Here is a 27,555-nt window from a genome sequence, read left to right on the forward strand (position 1 = left end):
CATCAATACCTGGCTTCGTCAATCGGTCTGAAGAGAGAGCTGTGTCTCCATCCAGCACCGCCCCCTGCCACCCGCGACAAGGGCAGGCCAGATACTTTCACCTGGAAGCTGGGGGCTTGTAATTTCTCATGGAATCCAGCCCCCTCGAGACGACTTTCTACAACCTTGAACCCTGGAACCTGGCCATCCAGCCAGCACCGCTGCTCAATGCTTCAGCTAATTTGGCCCATTGCATGGACCTCAGGTTAGCGCACTAGCTGAGCGCCTTTCAGTTTTGGTTAATCTTTTCTTCAAGAACAACCGATTTCAAATAAGGAAGTTTTAGCTGAACGAAAAAAAGAGTTGTGTGAAGGAAGACAATGTAAAAGACAGATTAAAGGCTTGTTATCATCAGTGAGGAATCTAACAATAAGTGCTTAGGATTTAGCTTAAGGGTTAGTGTTCAAAGTACTCCCAAGTAGACTCTCTGTTTTTTTTAGTAATTCTTGTTTGATTTGTTCTCAAGCCTCTAAAACTTTCCAGAACAACCTTTCACCGAAGTCAAAATGTAGCTTCTGGAGAGCAGAAAGGTGAACTTGATGGTGGGCTTGTTTATTGATTGTGGATATAAACGACTCTGAGGCCACGAAATGCATGCTTAAACTAATTGTAAAACATTGCTGTATGGTTGCCTAAAGTGATTGTGTCAATTTGCTACAAAGGACCTCTCCCGGAAGAAGGAATACACCGTACTGCTAGAACTAGAAGGGCCCTGCTCTAAGGGATCAGCACACCACCGTCAATCCTTCCACAGGAGCTCCAGACATAACAGAACCATCTCTCTCTCTTTCTCTCTTTCTCCCTCTCTCCCTCTCTCTTTCTCCCTCTCTCTCTCTCCCTCTCTGTCTCTCCCCCCTCCCTCTCTCCCCCCACCCCTCTCTCTCTCTCTTTCTCTCTCTCTCTCTTTCTCTCTCTCTCTCTCGCTCTCCCTAACCCCTCTTCCCCCCAGAGTCAGGTGTTGGTGTCAGTCGCCTCTTCTGATACTAAGGGTTTAGCTCAGGGGAAAGTGGTGGGCTTCTACAGAAGACCTGTGAATTCAGGTAAGTGGCCCTTGATGTGCCCCCCAAAAAATTAGTCTGTCCAAGTGAAGAGGGAGTTTGATGGTCAACTGGCACTCAAGATTAGTCCCAAACCCTTTCTGAAGATACCCCGGTAACAGCAGATAGGCCTGAGCCCATTGATGCCAGGAGAATCAGGGCCTAAATTCAGAACTTCAAAGATACAAGCCTAAGACTAGACTCTGAGCAGGGAACCTGAGAGCAATACCAAAGGCCATGGATACCTACCATTCCACCACCTAACAGGTTCATGAATACCGGTCCCATACTGCAGAGAGTCTACACACAGGGAACACCAATGTCTCAATAAATGTGAGCATGGCCATTCCCGCTTCTTTACCTCTAGCCCCTCCAAGCTATTTCTCTGAGAACAGTTCCAAGTTTAAAGGTTTTATGAATCAATGCCGGCTGCAATTCATTTGCAAACCTGCTGCATTTCCTGATTATGCTTCCACAGTGGCATCAGTTATCTTGTATTTATTGGGAAACAAATGAGGCAAATTGGTCCATACTCCTAGTTGAGAATGACAATCCGATGCTATAAAATCGTGCTGCATTCACAGAGGAAACACAAGTTATTTGCCGAACATACCTTTGTGCAGGCAGGTGACAATGATTTGGTAAATCTTAAACATTGAAACAAAGACCTATTTCCCTATATAACCAGCATTCACTGATTAGTAAGGAAACAAACTTGCCATAGGAAAACAGAACTTATTTCTTTCAATGGGGCATAAAGGATGACATCAAATACTTTTTAGGAAAGATAATAGATCCCTGAGAACTCTGCCGAATTCATTGACATTGTGGTTAAGTTGAGTCATACAACTGGGCAACAGAAAGGGTGAAACGTCCCAGTTTGATTCAAAAGTAGAGAGGGGAAAAGAAAGACGCACACATCAAGAAATCTGCCATAGCGGGACCTATGCAGATGGGGGGAGCTCCAGCTCTCATTTGAAAGAAGAGATAAACAGAAGATCAAAATAAAACCTCTGTCTTTTTGATGAAAAGGCTGAGCATTTTGTCTGTGAATCCCAGGAAGGTAGCAGGGATTGCCAATAGCCCCCTACCCGAAGCAGAAAACTGAAAATCCCAGAGAGGAATGAGGTCCACTCTTCAGGTGCCTCAAGACGGGGATCTCAAAATATCTTTGCTAGAACTCATAGGCAGGTTATCGTTACTGGCACGCTAATAATCACCAATAAAATGCGAAAAGCCCTCCAAATCATGCTGGATTCTGGGGTAACCAGATATTGTTTTGATATCACCCCTGACAAAGCAATTGGCATCCCTATGGTTCATAAGGATCATGGAGAACCAATTGAAAAGACAGGAAGGTTGGCTCATAATTATCAAGAGATTAAAGAGCAGACTATAAGACATGGTGAAAACCTCATCAGAAGCTGCAATTTTAAAGAATTTTGGCAAACGTAATTAATGGCACCAGAAACCCTGACCTGCAAGTATGGTTAGTGAACACAGATTATAAGAGAGGGCTGTATCTACCATAAGAACATACTATATCTCCAAGCCGGAATTAATGAAAGTAGTGCAGAACTCGTGAACTTTGTCAGGAAGGAGGACGGCCCAGCTGTGAAGTGTGCCCTGTTGACCAGCTTGCTGATGAAAGGCTGATTTGCTGCCCAAGGCCTACTTTTGCTGCGCCAGGAACCTTCTGTTGCTGTGACCTGCCCTGCTGAATCCAGCCTGCCTGTGTGGATGCAGAAATCCAGGAAATCTCAAAGGGTCAGTTGGCTGGCCTCCTGTTCAAAGCCACAGGAACATAACAGGCTTCATCAATGTTGATGCAAATCCTACATCAGCGGGATGCTGCTCACTGCAGGCATCGGCTCAGCACAACACATTTTGTTCTCTGCACCCACACATCACAGTACAAGGCCCTGCAAGCCCAGGTGCCTTTCTCAACTACGATGCAACTCGACGCTGGCATCGGCCAAATTAGATGCATCTTGTCCTCAGCGCTGATGCAGCACAGCGCAGGTCTACAAAAGCACCATGGCATCTTTGACGACAACACAAAGCAAACAAAGGAGATGATGGACCGAGTGCTGAAACATTTCAGACACTCACCCCCAGTCACAGATCTGGGTTTAATCCATCATCATTCTTTAGTTCACTTTGCAACCTCAGTTCAGACCCAGCTACATGCAAATCAGTCTTGACCCTGTGCCTCATGGGAACAGTCCAGCCCGAACTGCCAAGTCGGGGTTTCCCTGAACCGTAAACAAGCATCCTGGGACCGGTTTCTGGGTAACACCCTTCATCAGCCAGTCTAGCTTGAATCCAGTGCAAAGTGAGCAAGGGACCCACGTCTGGGCATACTCTGCCAACAAGGGGCAAACAAAGCAAACACAAGGAGATGATGGACGGAGCACTGAAACTTTTTAGACACTCACCCCCAGTCACAGATCTGGGTTTAATCCATCATCATTCTTTAGCTCACTTTGGCACCTGAGTTCAGACCCAGCTATATGCAAATCAGTATTTACCCTGTGCCTCATGGGAACAGTCCAGCCCGAACTGCCAAGTCAGATCAACCCTGAACCAGAAACAAGCATCCTGGGATCACTTTCTGGGTAACCTGGCTGCAGAGGGGTTAAACCCCGAAACCGGTTCTAGGATGCTTGTTTCCAGTCCAGGGAGGACCAGACCTGGCAGTTCGGACTGGACTGTTCCCATTGGTCACAGGCTCAGGACTGATTTGCATATGGCTGGGTTCAAACTGAAATGGCATGGTGAGCAAAAAAAACGATGGATTTAGGTCCAGATCTCTGTACTGGGGTGAATGCATGATATTGTGTCCATCGATTGTTGTTTTTGCATTTGTCACCCTAAGTGGGACGGGTATGCCCAGACGTGGGTCCTGTGCTCTCCATGCCACTGGAGGCAAGCTATCCTGGCTGAAGAGGGGTGAAACCCCAAAACAGGTCCTAGGATGCTTGTTTCCAGTCCAGGGAGGACCTGTCCTGGCAGTTTGGGCTGGACTGTTCCCATTGGGCACAGGGTCATGACCGATTTGAATATGTTTGGGTTCAAACTGGAAGGGCGTGGTGATCAAAGAAACACTGGATTTAGGCCCAGATCTCTGTACTGGGGTGAATGCATGACATTGTTCTGCATTCTGTCCTTCAATTGTTGATTTTGCATTGCTCACCCCCCGTGAGACGGGTGTGCCCAGACATGGGTCCTGTGCTCTCCATGCCACTGGAGTCAAGCTATCCTGGCTGAAGAGGGGTGAAATCCCGAAACTGGTCCTAGGATGCTTGTTTCCATTCCAGGGAGGACCTGGCCTGGCAGTTCGGGCTGGACTGTTCTCATTGGGCACAGGGTCAAGACTGATTTGCATATGGCTAGGTTCAAACTGGAAAGGCATGGTGAGCAAAAAAACGATGGATTTAGGCCCAGATCTCTGTACTGGGGTGAATGTATTACATTGTTCTGCATTCTGTCCATCAATTGTTGTTTTTGCAATTGTGAATCTGCTGCACTTTTATTTTCTCTGAAGACAGTCCCCCAGACGTGCTTCTTTATTTTGTAAATAACAAAACTAATATCGAAATGCACTGGAAGTTTTTTTTATGCATAAGCAACATTGCTAGACTTTTTTGGCAGGATTTAGCAACACTGTGCACTGGTACAAAATAACCCAAACTGACGTAACTTGGCACAGAGCATGCATTTGATGGTTTTTTTTTAATTAATTTTTTTATTGAACTCAATCCAAACAGGTACATAGCAGAATAGTATTACAAACTGATCATAGGAACAAAAACATGATGAATAAAATACATATTAAATTCAAAATCTTAAGACACAGTACTCATGATCAAAGGAATTTAGCATATTCAAAACAAAAAAAGTTTTTTTTTTTTCCACATTCAATAAAAAAGAAGAAGAAGAAGCAATAAGTCAGAATTCAATACATAATTAAACTATTTACTATCTTCCACCCCTTCCGAAGAAATCTAAATGGGTGGATTTAATCCTGATTTCCACCTCAGAACTGGAGACCAGATTGATTCGCCCAGCTTTTTCCATTTACTTCCTCTTGTTGAATATATGGCTCTTTCGAAACTGAAAACAGCTAAAAACCGAGCTAGCCACATCTGGAAGCTTGGTGGTTCAGCTTCTTTCCATCGAGCCGACAAAATAATTCTAAGCACCGCAGTGCCTATAAATAATAGATTTTGCTCACTTTTTGATAGGGCGATTGAAGAATCATATCCTAAAATAAACAATGAATCTGTCTCTGGAAGATTATGGCCGAACAGCACCTCCCAAAAATTAGCAATCATTTGTTTAACTTGACTAAGCTTGGGGCAACTGCTTAGCATATGTATTAAATTGGCTGGTCCTTGTGAACATCTTGGACAGAAATTATTCTCTCTTTTACCCCAGGAGTATAATTTAGCGGGTGTATAGTAGAGGTCAAAAATAGTTTTGTATGTTTGAGCTTTAAGGTTACTAGACCTGAACAGTCGTTGGCTCAGCTCAATACTCCTATAGATGTCAACATTCGGATTGCTAAATTTAATAGCCCTGTTAGATTCAAACTTTTCCAGATCATCTTGCAGATTTACAAGAAGAAGGTTATATATAACCCCAATTCGTGTGCTAGGCCTATTAATGACCTCCAACAAGTCTATTTTTCCTAGCCCAAGGGTAGATCTTTTCGCCTTAAGGTTTGTATATAATTGAATATATTTAATATAGTCCCCATTGGAAAGATGATATTTATCCTTTACATGTGAAAAAGTGGTTTCTAAGCCATGTATCAAAAAGTCTTTGACACGCAGGATCCCAAGTCTCTGCCATTTTCTTGCTATAGTATCGTTCGAAAATGCTGAGAACGCTTTCATATGCCATAAGGAGGTGTATCTATTCACATTACTAATATGCAAATGTTTAGCAACTTTGCCCCAAACCTTAAATGCACCGTTTATAACTTCATATTTCCGATCATGTGAATAGCCTTGTGCCTCCTTCTGTTGTAAAAGCAATCCATTGGCCACGTTTCCCAATAATAACTCATAAATTGTGGGTGGAGTATTATTATTCATAAAGGGTGTTGTTTGTAAATTAAAGCTAATCGGTGGGGTCATTTGTTTAAGGCGTGCAGCCCAATAATACATACTAATATTGGGTATTGTCATCCTCCCCCTGTCACTAGGAAGAGACATTAATTTATAAGACCTTCGAATTTTGCCATGTTGCCAGATAAACTTAATCATAAGGGATTCAAGAGTTTTCAGAATCTTAGGGTCAATAGCCAATGGTATTGCTCTAAACAAGTAGAGGCATTTAGGGAGTATATTCATCTTTAGAAAATTAGCTCGTCCTATAATGGTCAAATGAAGTCCATTTACTCTATCCAGATCTTTTTTTATACATTGAATTAAAGGGTTATAGTTGTAGTTAATTAGAGATTTAACAGCGGGAGTGATAACAATTCCTAAGTATGTAGCACTTACTGCTTTTCTTTGATCGTTATAGTCAATGTTGTCCATACATAGTACAATTGTCTTTGTCTTATTCAAGGAATATCCAGAATAGATGCCAAATTCTGTGGTTATGGCTTCAATTTCCCCCATAGCTTCAACCGGGTTTGATGTTACAACCGCGATATCATCAGCATATGCTAGTACCTTAGTGGAGTAAGAGCCAAGAACAATTGGAGTGATAGAGGGGCTCTCAATTATTTTTAAAATCAAGGGGTTAATATATAAGGCAAATAATAGGGGGGAACAGGGACAACCTTGCCTCGTGCCTCTAGTTATATTAATATTATCAGATTCGGAGCCCATCAATTGTATTTTAGCTTTAGGAGACAGGTAGATAGATCGTATTGCTTTAATAAATTTGGGGCTGAAATTATTGAGCTTCATAGTTGCCCACAGGAATTTCCACGAGACGCGATCAAACGCCTTTTCAGCATCTAGTAGTATCATTGACATTCGCCCCCCCGTGACAGTCATGGCATCAAACAAGGCTATTGCCCTGGAAGTATGATCTGTTGTTCATTTACCAGGTACAAAGCCATGCTGCCACGGGGAGACGATTTGCTCAATGACCCTGCTAAGTCTCATGGCTAACACCTTGGCATACAATTTGGAGTCCTCATTGATTAACGATATGGGTCGATATGATGTTAATTGTTCTGGTGATTTTCCTTTTTTTGGAAAGACAATTATATTAGTGTTATTCCAGGATTCCGGGGTTACCCCGTTCCACTGGATACCTAAAAAGAGATCATGCAGTATTGGACCCAATTGAAAGCTTAGAATTTTATATAGATCTATAGGTAATTTGTCAGGGCCTGCTGCTTTACCTGAAGCTAGTGTGGTTAGTGATAATATAACTTCATCTAAAGTGATCTCACCTTCCAGATCCTGACGTGTGGTATCGTCTAATTTTTTTAGGCCTTCGGTATTATTAATAAAGTTGTTCAAAAACTCATATTCTGTACTTGTTGAGGGGATAGAGTCCTCCGTATAGAGATTTTGGTAATACTGATGGAATAGAGCAATGATCTCGTCTGATTGTGTATGCGATTTACCATTCACCATTATTGATTTTATCTGGTTAGAAACATTCCTTTGTCTGGTGTATAGCGCCAACTGTCTCCCCACTTTTTCTCCATTCTCATAAGTATCTCTTCTATGAGCAGTATATGTTTGAGCTGCTTTTTGATTAAGGTTGTTGTTTAGCTCATTTCTTAATAAGGTAACTAAGTACATTAACTGGGTAGCATCTATCCCCTGAGAAATAGCTGTGGTATGTTCCTCCTCTGCCTTAGCCAAGGCTAATACCCTAATATTAAACTCATTCTTATTTAGCTCTCTTACTCTTGCTTGATAGCTAATAGTCTCCCACCTAAGAGCTGCTTTATAAGAGTCCCATACAGTGTTTCTGTGGGCACTAAAACGATTAATGTCAAAATATTCCTCCGTCCATTTCTTAATGTAACTAATATATTTATTGTCGACCAGTAGTTTTCGATCAAATGACCATTGTCTATGTTGTTTTCTTTCGCCAACTATTACTGAAAGAACAAGGGGATTATGATCCGATATGATCTTGGGATATTTCGTTATTACTGCATTAGCCACTAAATCCCTTGTTACAAAAAAGTAATCTATCCGGACATGTTTTTGGTGTGGATGGGAAAAGTATGTACAACCTGAATCTTGTTGATTTTTTACACCCCATATATATCCACTAGTCCATGACTGTTTGTTAATCTCCTGATAGCCTTATATACTTTAGGTTTACGTCCTACATAATTCTGCTGATTATAATTATTTTGACCATTAAATAAGTGTGTTTTTAGAGAAATATTAAAGTCTCCACACAATACTAACGAACCTTGCCAGGTTGCAAGCTCAACTTCCAGTAGTGAAAATATAGTAGGATCATCTTGATTGGAGCCATAAATTGAGGAGATAACCAAACCATTTGCTAGTTTCGCCATTGCCCATCTGCCATGTGGATCTGAAGCAACGCGAATAGGTTGACCAAGATAGGTTTTTGCGAGTATTGCTACCCCTCTTATATTTGATGTTTGGGTAGAAGCGGCTATCAGATTATATCCTCTAATCCTCAGTTGCGATCTTTTTCTCCATTGTATGTGTGTCTCTTGTAGACATAAAATGTCTACTGGATTAAGTTTGATTAATTCGCACAAGCGGCGTTGTTTTTCCCTATTTAATAAACCCCCAATATTCCATGTTTGAATTTTAAGTCAAGCCATTAGCTAATGTGTCAACATATATAAGAAACTCTTTAATTCTCTCATCATACTTGTCAATGATCTTTATCTTCTTAGCCGTACCTCTACTTCCTTTAATCTTACAGTATCTGAACTTTACACAAAAAATGTTACCTTTTGGATCAAGTTTTTATTCCCCTTGCTTTTTTCCCTCCCCACCCCTCCCCCCGAAGCCCCACCCACCCCAGCAGGTCCCTCCCCCTCTCGGGACCACCCCCCACCATTAGTGGGCAATTGGACTCTACCAGAGTCCTAGTGATGCTAGCAGTGTTACACCCGAACTGCTGTGTCCATTAAACAATATATTATCGGTTTAGAATACAAGAAGCAGAAAGTTACACAATATATCCTAAAGGATGTTTTCTTATATGGAGAAAGAAAAAATAGAACAGAAAAAACATAAGTATCAAACCTTGTCAGGTACTAATAATCAATCAATGATATCAGTTATACAAAAGGCTCTGAATTCCATTCACTATACAGCATTATAAGCCACTATTTGTTAATCTCCTCAAGATAAGCCTTCGCTTTAATTTCAGAGGTAAAAAATTTCGCCTGACCTGCCCATACAATCTTTAGCTTTGCAGGATTGTTTAAGTATGCCTGGGCTCCTTTCTCTTGAAAGGGCTTAATTAAAGACCTTAGCCGCCAGTGCCTCTCCACTGTGGCATGGCAAAAATCAGGCCTGGTAAAAAAAGAAACCTCATTACAAGTGATTTTATGATCAGGTCTAGCCTTTTCGGCCACTGACTGTCTCAATAGGAAGTTTCCAAAGTAGACAAGAATAGCCCGGGGATATGGGCCAGGTTTAGCAGGAGGGTTGAATGGCATCCTATGGGCTCGCTGGATCTCAAGTTCCCAGTTCCAATTTTTTAAGTCTGGCATAGAGTCCTTGAGCAGTTTGATCACAAATGCCCGTACATTCTCTCCCTCGATTTTTTCTGGTACTCCCAATTGGCATAGATTGTTTCAACGCTGTCTATTTTCAAAATCCTCCAATTTCCATTTCATATCCATCAATTCAGCTTCCTGAAGTTTGATCTTTTCTTCGTTAGCTTGAGTCTCGTTTTCAGTGGTCATCACTCTTGCCTCCATTTCAGTAACCCTTTCAGCAATTGATTTACAGGTTTTAGTCAAATTTTTTACCACCCCTTGTATCTTGGTTAAAGCTAGCCTTGATCTTTTGCTGTCCGCCTCTGTCTGTTCTCTATGGGCCGCGATGGCCTGTAAAATTGCTTCTACTGCAGTAGAGGGGATTGTGTCTTGTCTCAGCTGGTCTGAACTGTAAGGTTCTCTTTGTTTATCCCTGGATACATGTTTAGGTTTAGATTTAATTGTATTTGATTGATCTTCTTCCTCTATGCTATCTTCAGGTGAGGTTGTAAACAGAAGGGACTCGCCATTTTCGTCGTATTCCATATCACTCTCCTCACATTCATTGCTAGAGTTATCAGGATCTAATTCGTCATCCTCAATCTCTGCCTCTGCTCCTGTTTCATCCGAAAAGGAGTAAAATACTTTCCCTTCTTTTTCTGGAAGGGAGGATCCTTGAGTTCTCAGCTCCCCTCTGTCCGGTATATTACTGTCAATATTACTGTCTATCAACGGCTGGGGGTCAGCGTTCACTTGGCCATGAGTTAAGATATGATCTCTTAGAGATATTTCCTCCACCACGTTCATCGTGTTTATTAAAGAGAAGCTTTCAGTCAAACGATTCTTAGGTAGCGTATCTTCAACTACCCCCACTATGTTTTCTCCAGACCCACAGAATGACATTGAAGGTTTATCAATTGTATCTGTTTGTGAATTAGTAGAGACAGTAGTTAAGTTGTTGGGGGAGGGAGAAGCGATTAAGGTGATAGTAGTATCTATAAAGTTACTATTACTAGTACCAGTATCAGTACCCTCTTTGGTTAATCTTATAGTACTCACAGTACTCATAGTTGCATTCTCCCCCTCCTGGCCAGTCTCCAGACTCGATGTGCCCTGGGCAGAGGTAGAACCATCTCTCTCTGGTTGCTGTGAAGGCTGCTGTGAAGGTGGTAATATCTCAGGGGTCCCCCTTGTGTCCGGTGAGCAGAGCGATTGCACTTGGATGTCCTCTGTATCCAGGTTTGCTGAAGCTGTTTGTTTTCTTCTAAGCAAGTCGATAACTGTATTGCCTGGGCTCGCCATCTCATGAGTGTTGTTAATCCTCCGTTTGGTGGCTACGACCTCCTGGCGTGGCAAACATGTAGTTGGCGTCTTCTGGTTTTGTTTTCTTGTACGAACACTGCTTTTAGGTGCCATGGATATTTCACCACTCAGACTGCTGACAGACTGTTGTAGCTGCTGCTCCTCCAGCTCCGCCTCTCGTAGTGCTCTCGCTGCTTTCGCAAGTCTTGCCCTTGCTGCCGCTGATGAAGCTGATTTGGAAGGCATTTCCCCGGCAGAGCTCAATTGAAAACAGCGATCAGTCAGTAACAGGGAGGTCACTTCTACTAGCTCTGCAATTAGCTCACCCAGCTGTAAGCAGAGATTATCGATACAAGATTCCTTGTTGTTACAGCCAAAACTGACCTTGTGCAGATCTACACACTCTAAATACTTGTTATGCAGTGCTGGTTTTCTCAATGTGCCTTCGATACAGGTCTCCCACTCCTCCTCTCCGTTTTGCTCCATTGAGATGTCAGCTGTAGGCTCCGCTGTGAGCTCCGCCCTGTACTCTGCGGAGTCAGCGGAGTCAGCCTGCCAATGCAACTGCTCCCTCAAGCACAGCCTCAGCTGCCGGTAGATTGGCGGCATTAGCTTTGTGGCAGCCCAGCCCAGAAGGATCAGCAGCTCTCTGCGGGTCGTCTCATCAAGCGCCGGTGATACACTCCCAAACTCGAGGGAGGAAGGTAAAATAGTTGTGTGTGAGCTCATAATATTTTTCGCTTTTCCTCCGTAGTCTGTTCCGAGCTCTCACTTTCTTACTTCCCAGCTTTCGATTCTCTGCTTTCGATTTAACTCCGCTTGATAATCTTTCCTTTTTTTTCCCTTTTCGCTTTTAAGCGGACTGAAATCTATGTTCTAGCGGTTTTATATTTCCGCATTTAATCCTTTCCTTATTTTCACTCGTTCGATTTCGTTTTCCCCATTTTAACTGCTCCTTGCAATTACGTTTTCACGGAGCTCAGGTACACGCTGCTAACGCGATCTACGGCCAGATCGCCATCTACATTTGATTTTTTTTCAGCTAAGCCTTATGTACTTGCAATGCTAGCCAGGACTTTGTGCCAAACAATTACGCCTCCTTGAGGTATGCATAAAGTAGAAGAAATGTTGTTTTTTTGGCAAACATTTCGAACTTAATGCTTTATTGTGCACTCAATCAATCAATCAATCAGTGACACTTATAGAGCGCGCTACATACCCGTAGGGTCTCAAGGCGCTGGGGGGGGGGGGGGTGCCGCTACTGCTCGAACAGCCAGGTCTTCAGCTTCTTCCTGAAGGAGAGGTGGTCTTGGGTCAGGCGCAGGTCGGTCGGGAGGGAGTTCCAGGTCTTGGCGGCCAGGTAGGAGAAGGACCTTCCTCCTGTAGTCGCTCTTCAGATGCGGGGGACGGCGGCGAGGGCGTGGTTTGCTGAACGGAGGTGGCGTTTGGGAGCGTAGAAGTTGATCCGGCTGTTGAGGTAGCTCAGGCCTTGGTCATGTAGGGCTTTGTGTGCGTGGGTGAGGAGGCGGAAGGTGATTCTTTTGTTGACGGGGAGCCAGTGAAGGTCTCTCAGATGTCCGGTGATGTGGCTGGTTCGTGGGATGTCGAGGATGAGTCTGGCTGAGGCGTTCTGGATCCGCTGGAGTCTCTTCTGGAGCTTGGCGGTGGTACCGGCGTAGAGGGCGTTGCCAGTCGGCTGGTGACGAGGGCCTGGGTGACGGTCTTCCTGGTCTCGGTGGGGATCCACCGGAAGATCTTCCGTAGCATTCGTAGGATGTTGAAGCACGCCGAGGAGACGTTGTTGACTTGCCTGGTCATGGAGAGGGAGGAGTCCAGGATGAAGCCCAGGTTGCGTGCATGGTCTGTCGGTTTGGGTGCGGTGCCCAGGGCGGGAGGCCACCAGGAGTCGTCCCAGGCGGAGGGGGAAGAGCCCAGGATGAGGACCTCCGTCTTGTCAGAGTTCAGTTTCAGGCGTCTGGTCGTCATCCACTCGGCTACCTCTTTCATCCCTTCGTGCAGGTTGGCTCTGGCGGAGGCGGGGTCGTTGGTCAGGGAGAGGATCAGCTGGGTGTCGTCGGCGTAGGAGATTATGCTGAGGTTGTGTTTGTATGTGTGCACTGTAAAGCACACATACAATGTGGGGAAAGTTTACAAGTTAGTTTAAGCATAGTGTTTTGTACTCAATGGTTATCTTTCAGTTGTAAAACCTATGGTAGACTCACACACACACACCTTTGCACTGTGGTGTAAAGGTGTGAATGCAGCACTAGGCAAACCCATTATGAACTAGCACTTGGAGAAAGAAGAGCAGCACCATCTCTTCGTAGATACAGTGCTGTCCTGGTCTCTCCTTATCATGCAACACAGTGGAACAACTGGTGCTTCGTATCATGAACTATTAGTAGATGTGTTCCTTCTTGACAAGGATGACCATGGTGTACGTGGCAGATTTACATGAAACACTAACAATAAAGGTTAAAAATTAGTGGAGAGTCCAAAAAGAAAAAACGTAATAACACTTTTTGAATTAAAGAAAAATGAAATTTATTTCTGGAACATATCAATTCAATATTAATTTCATCAGTTCTTTATTTTCAATTTTCAAATGTATATGTTATTGCACATAACATTACTTCCAAAAGTCAGTGTTGCTTGTTTAAATTTAATAGATATAACACAGCCAAACTATTTAAAATTTCAATAGAATAATTTCCATTCATATGAAGCGCAATAATTGGTTTCTTTGATGTTGTGCACCCAACACGTTTTGTGGATTAAAGTGAACTGCCTCTACTTCGGGGCTCTTAAAAATCTATATTTGCAAAATAAATAGAAAACTTGCATTAATGGATAACATTTTTAAAAAACGCACAATCTCATAAATAGACATCAATATTCTCAACATCATGTACATTTATTTACATAATATTTAAAATGAAATGGAGATCATAAAATCAAGGAAGATTGAACGAGAAAGGCATCATTGCAAATAAGCATTCACTTAATTATCATTTTAGCTGAAAGAAAAGCCTTTTTGTCAAAATGTTTTTTACAAAAGAATTTCTAAATTCTGGGTTTGGAGTGCTTGCACGACAGACCCAGATAGAAAATCCAGGTGGAACAGAAGTCATAGGGCCTACCCTAAATAAAAATTTCCTATGTAATTTTCACTAGCATTAGCTTCATTAAATGCTTTCCCATTAGCAGAGCCACTGACGGCTCTTCCAAAATGAAACCACCATCCCTGTGTTCAATATGAGTTGGGGGAATTAAGAGGCTTCTAAATGTAACCTTTTTCTCCTCTTGTGCACTGTTATGCATGCTTGTTGATCAGGGTCAACTGAATCCTGTGAGTTTTGGCTGTGTCCCTGTATGTCTGTTGAACTTTGTGAAAGGGGGTGCATACACATTTATTTGTTTTCATGTGTGCAGGCTCGTAGTGTGCAGGTATGGCCACATGTTATGTGCTGCATTTTATTTTAGATATCTTTATTGAACTTTCTTTTACAGCTACAGTACAGCTATACCTAAAACAACAGTGCACAAGTCCAAAGCAAGCAATTTATTATGATAAAACAAGCAAAGGAAAGATTATTTCGAACTGCCAGAAACATACAAGGGCAACAAATAGCGGTTCAAGGGAGGAGGGAGTGTAGTCTTAGGAATCCCCATGAGGCTTGGGGGGTAGAGTGTGTCCCTTGCTTGCGTCTAGTTCCAAGTGACCCTATTCCACAAATTCAAGCAACAGTCTAGGGGGCATATTATCAAGAACGGCATTAAACATTTTCGCCAGTTTAGCGGCAGAAAACTGCAGCTAAAGCGGCAATAATGGGCTTGATAATATGCCCTTGAGAATTCCAATAGAAGTTCATGTTCTGGTGTGAACATGGGCTTCTATTAGAATTCTCCAGGGCCTATTATCAAGCCAATTATCACCGCTTTAGCAGCACTTTTCTGCCGCTAAACCGGCGATAATTTTATCGCTGTTCTTGATAATATGCCCCTACAAACTAACCATTACTGAAATCAAGGAGTCAGTAAACATAAAGTGTCAGAAATGGACACAATTAGGTGGTAAAGTGTGGCGTGGGTGTATCACTGGTGGGCTTGCATGGGGCATAGTATTGCAGACATGGATCCCAGACTGAAACGGGAGAGGTAACATTCCCAGCAGGTGTTTGTATTGCCAGGCAGCCACAATTTAACTATTTGCACCCTCCCCCATAAGATAGATGTAACTATGTCCACCTGGGCAAAATATTGTCTGTTTTAGCTATGAACCACTGCAAGTTATCTAGCACCATATTATTCAGTAGCATGTTGTTAGACCTAATATCCTTGGCGTGGATTTCCCCAACTTCTTACTGTAAATCCTCCTGGTTTTGGAGACTTTGTTTTTGCTAGCTTTTGGGCTCTGCACACTTTACCACAGCTAATCAGTGCTAAGGTGCTTGTGCTCTCTTCCCAAAACATGGTAACATTGGGTCCCACCAAATTAGCAAATGTATTTTACTTGTAAGTCCCGGTAAAGGAGTACTAATGGTACCCAGGTCCTGTAAATTAAATGCTAGTAGTTTGCCTGCAAAATAGAACATATGGCTCTGTGGGACTCAATCAAGATTACCCATGAGGTTAAAATACATGTCGATCTTAATCATAAACACAATCACAATTTATTGTTTTTACAAAAAGGTGCTAGACATTGAATCTATAAAGTGCCAGAACGCATAGTGCTCATAAATGCAATAGTTTTTTAAAACATTTTTATTTAAAGGTGACACAAGCATTTTAAGCACATACAAACTATTTTGTTTAACATAAATTCCAAAAACTGTGTAAATATTACAAGAAGCAGTAAGCAAAAAAGAAAATAAAATAGGTAAATGAGTTTGCAAAATAGTAAAAAGAAGAAACAGGGCTCAATTTCACATTAGTTCAATTCACAAATAGGAAACAAACAACCCCAAATTCTATCTATTTTAGCCAGTGCTTTAGCACCTCTTTTCCTAGCTAACAGTAGTTCCATATGATATATCTCTGTCGCCAAGCACCACCATTCGTTTACATGAGGTGATTGTTCCTCTATCCATGCTCGAGCTATGACCAGCCTTGCACATGCTAATAAAATAAAAATTAAGTCTTGAAATGGAAAAGAGTTGAGTTGTAAGCCTATAAGGATCATGTCTGATGATAATAGTACCTCGATTAATTGTTTTGGTCTCAGAATATTTTCTATGCCGTCCCAGAATGGAGTAAGAACAGGGCAAAGGACCAGCATATGTTCTAAATCAGTAGCCTGAGTATGACACTTTGGGCATTTGGTACGATCGTTAAAATCGTTGTTGGGGGCCCATTTGCTTATTTGTAAGGGAGTATAGTAAAGTTGACATATCGTTTTATATGCTTGGAGTTTTAAGCTTGAAGAGTGGACTAATATATCGATTTTATTTAAAAAAGAAGAAATATCATTTGAACAGATACCGGTCGTAAACCTTAGAGTCCATTTCTGTGCTAATTTGGGGCAATCATCTATCTTGCCTTCGATAAAGCATTTGTATCCTTGACTAATGATGTTTTTCTTGTTCCCTACTCCTTTTTACATGCACAACCATAAGTCTGAGTCAACAATCTCTTTAAGGTTTAATTTCCCTATAAGGAAGTCACGTATTTGTATATATTTAAAGTAAGCATTTGCAGGTAATTTATATAATAGCATAAGTGTATCAAAATCCAAGAAACCTGCTGACCCATATAGGTCCCCCAATCTTACTATACCTCGCTTTGCCCATATTTTACACCCTGAATCACTAAAAATACTTGGTAATCCCGGATTATTCCAAAGAGTTAAAAGAGAATGATAGAATGTTGCTTCATTCTGAGTCATTACCATCTTCCATATGCTGATTATATCTTTTGCAGTCTTAAACTTAACTCTTTTAAAATAATTCGGGTCATTATTTCTGGCCAAAAATTGTAAGGAATCTGATCCTAACATAAATTGGTGGAAAAAATATGGATTATTAGAATTAAACAAGCTCTGTAACCGTCCCAAAAATGATGCAAAGTAGTACATTCTGAAATCCGGAAAGTCAAGCCCTCCTTTAGTAAAAGGTAATTTCAGGGAGGAAAGTGCTCTACGATTCTTTTTAAAGCCCCATATAAAACTGCCCAATATGCCGTCGAGTTTCCTAAAAAATATTTTATTTATCTTCAAAGGAATGCATCTGAATTAGTATAAAAATTTTGGCAAAATATTCATTTTGATAAGGTTAATTCGCACTATGAGGTTTAAAGGCACCTTATGCCATTTTTTTTAGAAGAGCCTGAGTGTCTTTAAGTAACACATCATAGTTCAATGCCATTATATCCTTGATGTTAGATGTTATCTTGATACCTAAATAGGTGGCGGCGTGACATATTCCCGTTACTGGTATCTGAGGTTTATAATTGGCTATAATTTGGGTCTTGCCTAGATTTAATTTATATCCTGATACTTCACCAAATGTACCTGCTTCTTTGATGATTCCTGCCATAGCTTCCATCACGTCAGTTACATAAACTGCCAAATCATCCGCATAAGCAGTAATTTTAAGCGATCTTATCCCAGATGTGAATGGTTTTATCAATACCTGCTCTTGTATAGCATTAATAAAAGGTTCCATGGCAAGAGCAAATAATAAAGGAGAGAGCGGGCATCCCTGCCTGGTCCCTCTCAAAATTGAAAATTTAGAAGAAAGTAAACAATCATACCCAATTACAGCATTAGGGCAGTCATAAAGTGCTTGGATTTTCGTTAAAAATTTAGTTTTGAACCCAATTTCTTTAAGAATTACCCAGAGATAATCCCACCCCACTTTGAAGAACTAAAAATTTACAACCCTCACTTTGCACTATTAAATGAAACACATATCCGATATCAGGATAGGAAAATGCTGGAGCAGGGGGGGGGGTATGAGTTCATAATTTGTACACAATTGAGTGCCTCTATCCGAGGGGTGGCTATACTCAAGAGAAAGCTATTTAAGGTTGAAGTTAATAGGGTTGCATCGGACAAAGCAGGAAGATGGGTAATTGCTCAAGTTACGCTGTCTAATCTCAAATATACCCTCTGTGCAGTGTATGGGTCTAATCATGATGATGCAGCAATTTTTGACCAATTAAATATTGAGCTACTAGGTTGGGAAGGGGAGTTATTACTTATGGGGGATTTTAATTGTGTTATTAATTACGCAAAAGACACGACCAAGGGCATTTCTTCACAAAGAATGCGTAAGACTTGGGCATCTATTCTAGAACTAGCCCGCATACATAAAATGAAAGATGTTTGGAGGCACCTACACCCTATGCTTGCAGGATACACTTACCACTCAATACCACATAAAATGTACTCGCGCATAGATATGGCTTGGGCAACGACCCATATTTTGGAGGGCTGTAAGATGGAGATCTGCCCAAAGGTAACATCTGATCACAACCCTATAGTGGTAATCTTCAAGATTGCACCTAAAAAGACAGAACCTAGGTTGTTTTCATTTCCCAGACATCTGATATCTAATGCTATGTTTATTTCTCCTTTGAAAGAACATATAAAAGAATTTTTAGAGTACAATATTGATACGGCTAAAGTTACCTCAGTTTGGGACTGTTGTAAAGCTAGCATCAGGGGTTTCGCCCAACAGTTTATTTTCCAACAGAATGCCAATCGTAAAGAAGAGATCTGCTGTATTACATTAAGGATAAGAGGGCTAGAAGAACATTTGGCTGAAATTACCAGAAAAGAAAGTGCGGGGGCTTCTCTTAACCTAAATAAAGCTAAATTAGAGCTTAAGCTGATAACGTTACGCTGCAACACCAAAAAATATTTAAGAGATAAAGTTACGACCAAACTACATAAATATAAATTCTCGCAATACGAGAGCGGCGATAGAATAGGTAAAATTCTCGCTCATAAATGCAATAGTGATACAATTAAAATATGACACATATATATTTGTGGTTATCCACACTTCAAAATAGAAACTAATTCAATATTATATAGTGGCGGCTCGGATAGGGCGTGCTGCGGGCGGTGAGCTGGGCAGGGGAGGGGATGGGTGGAGGGCTAGTAAACTCAGACATACGACGGAACGGAGGAACATAATAATTACTATCCTCCGTTCCGTCGTATGTCCGAATTTACTTCCCCCTCCACCCTGCCTCACCGCCCCTGCAGCACACCCTATGCAAGCCGCCACTGATATTAGATCGTCACCCCTCCAGTGATGACGTTTTGACCCACAAGCTAATTTCAATGGGTTTCCTTAGGAGAAATCTCCATATGATCAAGCACCTCTCGCCTGTATGTATCCTGTACCTTTAGAGGTCTCAACCAGGTTCAATAACGTGCCCTGCTCATTTGGATTGCTTTGCCATTAGCACTAAACTAATTAGCCATGATAACAGTACCATCTTGGGCCCACTGGAGTGCATAGTCCAAGTGGAACTAGTGGGACTGCAGCACTCATTGTGCCAACCATTTAAGTAGCCTTTTAAACATATCTTAGGCCTGCCACTGCAGCCTAAGTGTGCAGTTTTAAACTGCCATTTCGAACTGGCATAATATGCCTTTTGCTGGTGCTAAATCTTCCTGTATAATATGTATGTCATCCCTAGGGTAGACCCTAAACAGCCCATGAGGCAGGGTGCCGTGTATTTAAAAAGTTGGTCATGTACTTTAAACTTTTACAAGTCCTGGTAGTGAAAATCTCTACTGCAATGCCTGCTTCTCCCATTGGATGACATTGGGTTACCATTTACCTTAATAAGTGATGACGTTTAATTGAGAGCAGGTTGGAAAGTTTTGTTTGGTCTCTCAAGATTTGTAAATTAATACCCTCTTGAATGCTAAAGTTGGATTTTAAGCCAAAAGTATGAAAATGCCACTATTAGAAAGTTATTGCTAACTAAGACAATCTGTCTTAGACAAGGTCTGTACTACCCTGTGGCACTCATCCTAGAGTGCATATAACTTTTTACTCATTAAGTACAATGATAAGAAAATCTACAATGCTTAATCAAAACTAATCATCAATAAGTAAAGATGTCAAACAATACAATAAACATGAAAGTGAAGTTCTCTGTTATCCAGTGTTGGTTGATGCTTCCTTTTATTCAAAGATGCAAAGCGAAACAAGCCATGAATTTCATTATGCGTGTTTCCAATAATTCCCAATGCATTTCGGGTGTTGATGTACACCCTTCTTCAGGGGTCAATCTATAACAAACATAACGTACAGCAATCATTAATATGAACAATATTTGCCTTTGCCTAATATAATTAGGGGAGTGAGGGTTTATGTACATTTACGTCATGTCAGAAACCAAGTGTGGAAAAATAGTGCAGCATAAAAAGATCATAATGTGGTCAATCATGTTGGTAAAACAACAGGATTCACATTGTGTTGAGCTCAAAGAAAGGTTGACATCAGAACGACCTGATCTGCCTAGAGAGTAAGGGCCATATGTATCATCATGACCATTTGCGATTTCTAAATAGCGATTTTTAAGGAATCGCTATTTAGAAATCGCAAAATGGTATGTATGTAGGAAATCGCTTCTTTTTAGCGATTCCTTAACATTCCTAAATTGCGATTAGCAAATTGCTAATCGCAAATTTCCCATTCATTTCTATGGGCCAGGAGGCCCATAGGAATGAAGGGGAAATTTGCGATTAGCAATTTGCTAATCGCAATTTAGGAATATTTTCAAGGGTGCAGGGGTGTCACAAGAACAAAAAGAAGCATCAAGCAACACTGGATAACAAAGAACTTCACTTTCATGTTTATTGTATTGTTTGACATCTCTACTTATTGATGATTCGTTTTGATTAAGCATTGTAGATTTTCTTAACATTGTATTTAATGAGTAAAACGTTATATGCACTCTAGGTTGAGTGCCACAGGGTAGTGCAGACCTTGTTTAAGACAGATTGTCTTAGTTAGCAATTTCTTTCAAAATCGGTGGTCAGGTAGTACCACTTCAAGGTCAGCACACCAACTTGGTTGAATTTGAGTATTTTGTTTCATAGTACACAGAGAAAACTTTGAGTGCACTATTGCTGTTATTCATCACAACTTTTAGAAAGTTGGCATTTTCGTGTTCCATCAATTTGGTGCCTGCAACCTGTATCTTGGCAACATGACCAAGTGTAGCTGGTAGTTGGTCTTTGTGTATTGCTCCCAGACAATGAGACAAAGGGGGAATACGTGTTTGTAGGAAGGGCAAAATTCTGTCAGGCTGACAAGGGAGGAGCTGTTACCTATCACATTTGTGCATCACAAAGCCTCTGCCTCAGCAACTCATGGTTTTCACACTAGTATTTTGTGCCTCCAGCCAAGCTGGAGCCAAGGCAGAGATGCAGAAATTTGACCTGCCCTGCTGAATCCAGCCTACCTGTGTGGATGCAGAACTCAAGGAAATCTCAAAGGGTCAGTTGTCTGGCCTCCTATTCAAAGCCACAGGGTCATAACAGGCTTCATCAATATTGATGCAAATCCTCACATCAGCGGGATGCTGCTCACTAGTGGCATTGGCTAAGCACAACAAATTTTGTCCTCTGCACCAAAGCATCACCACACAGGCCCTGCAAGCCCAGGTGCCTTCCTCAACTACCACGCTACTCGACCCTGACATCAGCCAAATTAGATGAATCTTGTCCTCAGCGCTGATGCAGCACAGCGCAGGTCTACAAAAGCACCATGGCATCTTTGACGACAACACAGGACCTTGCATCGTAAGCTCCTGTTGACTGCCGACTCCGTCGCTGAGCTATGCATCTCAATGCATTGCAGTTCCCTGTCAAAGTTCCTTCAATGGCAACTTGCACTTCTCAATGCAAGGACTTGCATCTTGATGCCCAGTTCACAAGGTAGTTTTAAGTAGACAGAACTCAGTCCTGTATCTGGCCCAGTCTACTACGACCAAATAACAGCGGTTAGTGCTTTTTGATTCTTAGCACTTTATATTTACAAAACATTTGAGATTGCATATCTCCGGTTCTACTGGTTGCATTTTTTTTCATTTTGGTGTCAAATAATGTACTTAATTGTGGTATTTTGCTTGTATTGTGTTTTCACTTTATTACTGTTTTAAGTGCTGCATAAATACTTTACACATTGCCTGTAAGTTCTGAATGACTGCTTTTGTGCCAATCTAGCATAGGGCTAAGCACAGGTTAATTTGGAGTTTGCTTATGTTTCACCCTGACAAGAACTGTGGTTGCTGCTTGAGTAGGATTTCACCCCCTTCAACCAGAAACCCAATTTCCTTGACTTGTTGACCATGATGCCTAGATATTTTAGTTTAGATGTTAACTATTTAAACTCATAACCATCTACAACTGCTCTAGTAGTTTCACTCTTGTTCCAGCTAATCTATTACCTTGAGAACAGGAAAAATGATTCTTTAAGTGAGTTCAAATTAGGGACTGATGCACTATAGCTCTTGAAGGTAAGAGGCCATCTGTATGTAGCATGATCATAGATTGCCATGCAGAGGTCTCAACTTCCCTATTGGAGTCCAGTGACTGAATTAAAGCTGTCATGCATTGCAACATAAGGCGGAATGGTAGGTGTAGGTGTGGACAGCCCTGTTTTGCCCCTCTTCAACTGGGAACGGTGTCTGATATGAAGCAGGCACAATCACCCTTGAGCAGTTGTATCTTCATATAGCCACCTCACTTAGACCAGAACATATGAGCAGATGCCTGCTATTTACACCATTCAGAAAAAGAACCCTGGTTCAATAAGCCTAATGATTTCCCAGCATTCAATCATAGTACCACCATGTCATGTCAGTTGCCTTTGTCCTATCAGAGTATATTGGACAGCAGTCTCAAATGCTTTCTTGAAGACCGGTTGGGTATGAAGCTCACTTGCAAGTCATGAATTAAACTTGGGTCAACTCTGCTAAGATGGTTTTCTATGATCTTCACAATAATTTTTATATCAGTGTTGATCAGGAACAGGGCATTTTTGCTTGATCAGCCTAATGGATTTTTGCCTGGTCCAGACAACAGCGATATAATAGCTTTGCTACATGCCATGTAGAGCCTGCCTATCTCTTCCACTGCCTTGGAAATTACACGTAGGAGAGGCAAGATCTGTAAAGACTATTAGTTCTGTAGAATGCCTGTGGTGAGCCATTATCACCCAGTACATTTTCTTTTTGTTGGTTAGAGATCACAGCCTTTATATTGTCGACTGTAATCTCCCCAGTCAGCAGAGCCCTCACATTAGTAGACAAAATAGGTAGGTGTATGCTGTCCAGGAGCTCTCTCTTTCAGGCATTGAGGTATCTTGATAGTCAATACTATGAAGGTGTTGGGAAAAATTGCGAATGTCTTTGCAATTTCCTGAGGGTGAGGAACATGGGTGTGTAAGGTAGCATAAGGTGCAGGTACCGAGGTTTGGGATTCTGTCTGTTTAAATTGGGCTGCATGAAGGCTGCCTGTTTTCTCACCTTGCTTATAGTGGCACCAACATAAACAGGCTGTACTTTGCTTTGTTCATTATTAAGGTATTAAGATACATTTCTTGTGCTCTAGTTTTCTGTTGGACTTGGCCCTTTTTGCAGGGTCATCCCTGACTCTTTTCCTTCCTCCTATATTTTTTCTGACCTGTTGTTGGCTATTTTATGACTCTGGGCACTTTACCAGTGCTGATCAGTGCTAAAGTGCATATGCTCTCCCTGTTGTAAATTAATGTATGAATTAGTGACTCCATGATTGGCTCGTTTGGTTTACTTGTCAGACCCTAGTACAGTGCACTGAGTGTACCCAGGGCTTGTAAACCAAATGCTGCTGGTGGGCTTGCAGCACTGGTTGTGCCACCCACAGAAGCACCCTTGTAAAATGTGTCTCAGGTCTGCCATTGCAGTGCCTGTGTGCAGTCTGGCACTGCCATGTTGACTGGGCAAGTGCACCCACTTTCCAGTCCCTAAACCTTCCCTTTTCTTCATATCAGACACCCTTATGGTAGGCCCAAGGGAAGGGTGATTGTAAGTATAAGGAAGGACAAGCCCTGATGTGTGTGGCATGTCCTGATAGTGAATTACAGCCGTTTTTGTTTTTCACTTTTGCAAGGCTACCTTGCAAGAATGGGCTGTTAGAATTATTACATTTTATAATCCTAACTGACTCAGAGAACATGGTTGAAACTCAAGTTTAGTATGCCTGGACTCAGAATGATAAAATACTCTTTTAGTAAAGTGGGGTTTAACATTCTGTGTTTGCAAATACCACTTTTAGAAAGTAGGGATTTGCTTGCATAACCTTTCAAGCCTGCCTCTGCGAGGTTGTGTATTCCTTTGTCTGGGATTTGTGAGTGACAGGGCTGGGGGATTCCAGGAGACAGGCTTGGGCAGCCCAGTGGTGAATAGAGAGATCTGCATCTAGATGGGAGGGGGGAGTTGCAACTGGGACCTGAATAGGGCTGGGGATTCCAGGAGACAGGTTTGGGCAGCCCAGTGGTGAATAGAGAGATCTGATCTAGATGGGAGGGAGGAGTTGCAACTGGGACCTGAATAGGGCTGGCCCTTCCCTCCACAATGCCGGCTCCACCCCTTGTGGTGCGTCTGATGTCTCTGCCCTGCACACTAAAAGAAGCGAAGGAGGACTGTCAACAAAGTGCTCCAGGACTAAACTTGCCTTCCACAATGCTGGCTCCACCTACTGTGGGGCGTCTGATGTGCCTGCCCTGCACTATGAAAGGAAAGGAGAAGTCTGGTAAACAGAGTGCTCCAGAACTGGTTTTGACTGGGCACAGGCCCCTCTCCCCTCAGAGAACAAAGGATTTTGGGGTATAAGTATTGGGACCCTGATCCCAAGGAATTAGATCACTTCTGGACTTACAAAACGAAACCTCTGCTGAGGAAAGGAACCTGAAGAAACTGAGGAGAGACTATTCCCAAGCTGAAGTGCTGCTTGGGGGATTGGCCTGCAGTGGTTGCCTGACTGCCAAAGAGAGGAGAAATAACTGGACTTTACTTTCAACTTGTGCAAAAGATCTCCAAGGGCTTGGAAGTGAGCTTGCCCCCTGACCGAAGTCCCAGGACCAGTGGACTTCACCAGCCTTTGTGAATTGCTGCTGGAAACGCTGTTTCAGTGGCTACAGAGGCAGGGAGCTGTGACCGACTCTCACTATCGGCCCGGTGTCCTTTAGGCACCGCATCAAGCAACGTCTACCTCGAACAACGCAAGCTCTAAGCTCACTGACTCCGTCCTGACGCCGTCACCAAGCAGTTGCCTGCACCGTGACTGGTGGACACCCCGACGTGCAACGCCTCGCTACACCGACTCGTACTGGTCTGACCGAGGCGGTCACTTCTGCTGACTTTAAGTCCTGTGAACACACAGGAGTTGGGCATCGCCTCGCACGCTTTGCGTCGCACCGTCCAACTCACACCACTGTCCGGACTGATCGACGCCAGCTCCCGAACTCTGGCTCTGTCGCCGCACCACAAGCTGCAGGCACCGCATCGAAGCACAGTCTCGCCCTGCAACGCACGCCTTGGATTCACTGACTCTGTCAAAGGGCCGCTGTCTACATCGCATCGAGGGACAACGCGTCCTGCAACGCTTCCTTTCTGCACCGCGATGAAAACCGGAACCGCCCCGAACATCCGTGCCGGCCGCCCCAAGTAAAAGGTACTGTGACTGAGTCTGTCGAAATTTTAGTGGGCCCGTACCGACGCGGTCCGCTGGATTTGCTAGACTCTGTGTTATTTCAGCAATGCTGTAGCCAGACCGGGCTTCCGACTCACACAGAAACTTGAACTAAGGCTTTTAACCAGAACTCTTGAAATCTAATAGTACTGTGGATTCTTTTTGTCGTTTATTGGTCTTGTGGTAACTCTATATAAAATATACTCATTTTTTATATAAAACCTTGTGTGGTGTCCATTTGTAGTGTAGTCTTGTTTCTGGGTTACTGTATGTGGTTACAAATGCTTAACTTACAACACCTCTGAGAATAAGCCTTGCTGCTCGTGCCAAACTACCAAGGGGGTGAGCAGGGGATATTTTAGGAGTGTAATCCCCTTATCCTGACTAAAGGAGAGGGTCCCTATTTGTCACAGGTACCTACCTTTGCCAAGTAGAGACCCCCGATTCTAACAGTTTCACTGCAGTTCTGGTAAGGGTTGTGCAGTTGGAAGTCAAACCTCAATAGACTGCTTCACCTGCAGTCCCAACGATTTGTGGAGAGATCACTTATTATATGTTCATGTGCAAATATGTAGGCAGATGGTCTCTTAAGGACGATTTTGTGGTTGGAAGTATACAACAGAGACCTTCACCCCCCCACCTTTCAGACCCTGGGGATACGGAGCCCAATTCAAGGTCTAATCGTACAGTATTGAGCAGTTGCTCATGCTTCTTAGAACTAAGTCGGCATGAAAAAATAATACTCTGGGCATGTAGCCTGGAAATTAAATGCATGTAAATGTCTTCCCTGTGGCTGTGGTGCACTAAGCAATGATTGTCCATTATGTCAAGAAGTAAAGCCCTGTCCCTTGCATTGTGTTTATCAATGGGCGATTTCCTGCCCATGATCTAGGCATCTTCAGTGACTGTTTTGTAAAACCAGTTCCACAAGGATTCTTGAGTCATCAGACATAAAGAGGGCTTTGGAGGTGTTGGGATAATAGACACAGCCTACAATCAGAGCAGACCAAGGGTGCGTCATTTTAGCAAAGACACACTTCTCCAAAGGGTCAGCCCACATCTTCAGGATTGTGTCTTGGTAGAATTTGTCTATGAGTATTACTACTATGCACCATTTTGAAGATAACGTTTGTGACATGTGGGTCAGCCTGATGCTGAGTACTGCTACTGCTGATCACCAAGTCCCATTTCTGAAACCCAGTAGACGATATGTTGATTTTCTGAACAAGCACTATATCAGGGGCTTTTGTGGACAGGTATAGTAATATCCTTTTACACTTAATAAGGTGAGTCATGCCATTGATATTGAGGGACAACAGAACAAAGGGTTTCTGGTAGGACATTGACCGCTGAGGAGATACTATATGTAATAAGTGTAGGCTGAAGTTTATCTATGTTCTTTATTAAAAACAAGAGCTGCAATAGATAAGTAAGGTTGCACAAAAATGATGAGCCCAAGCAAGGAGGCCAGGTTGACCGGCAAGAGAGAGAAGTGTGGCTCACTGGTGGAGAAGTGTGGCTCACTGGTTAGAGGAGGCAGACTTGGAAGCAGAGGTCAGCCCGGGACCAGGGTTCAATTCCCGGTTTGGCGGGGTCTTGAGTCCTAAAAAAAAAAAATGGCCACGGACTCGACAATTCTCGCTCCGGTGCCTACTCGATTCATGGGTTCCGACTCTGGGCAATAGCTTGCTTAATCTCCACAACAGCCCCTTGCGGTGGGATGCCTGGCTTTCACCTTGTGGATACCCTGCCGGGGCTATCTCACAGGGGAATACCAGGACGGGTTCCCTAAG

The sequence above is a fragment of the Lissotriton vulgaris genome, chromosome 7, assembly GCF_964263255.1.
Source record: "Lissotriton vulgaris chromosome 7, aLisVul1.2, whole genome shotgun sequence".
Lineage (NCBI taxonomy): Eukaryota > Metazoa > Chordata > Amphibia > Caudata > Salamandridae > Lissotriton > Lissotriton vulgaris.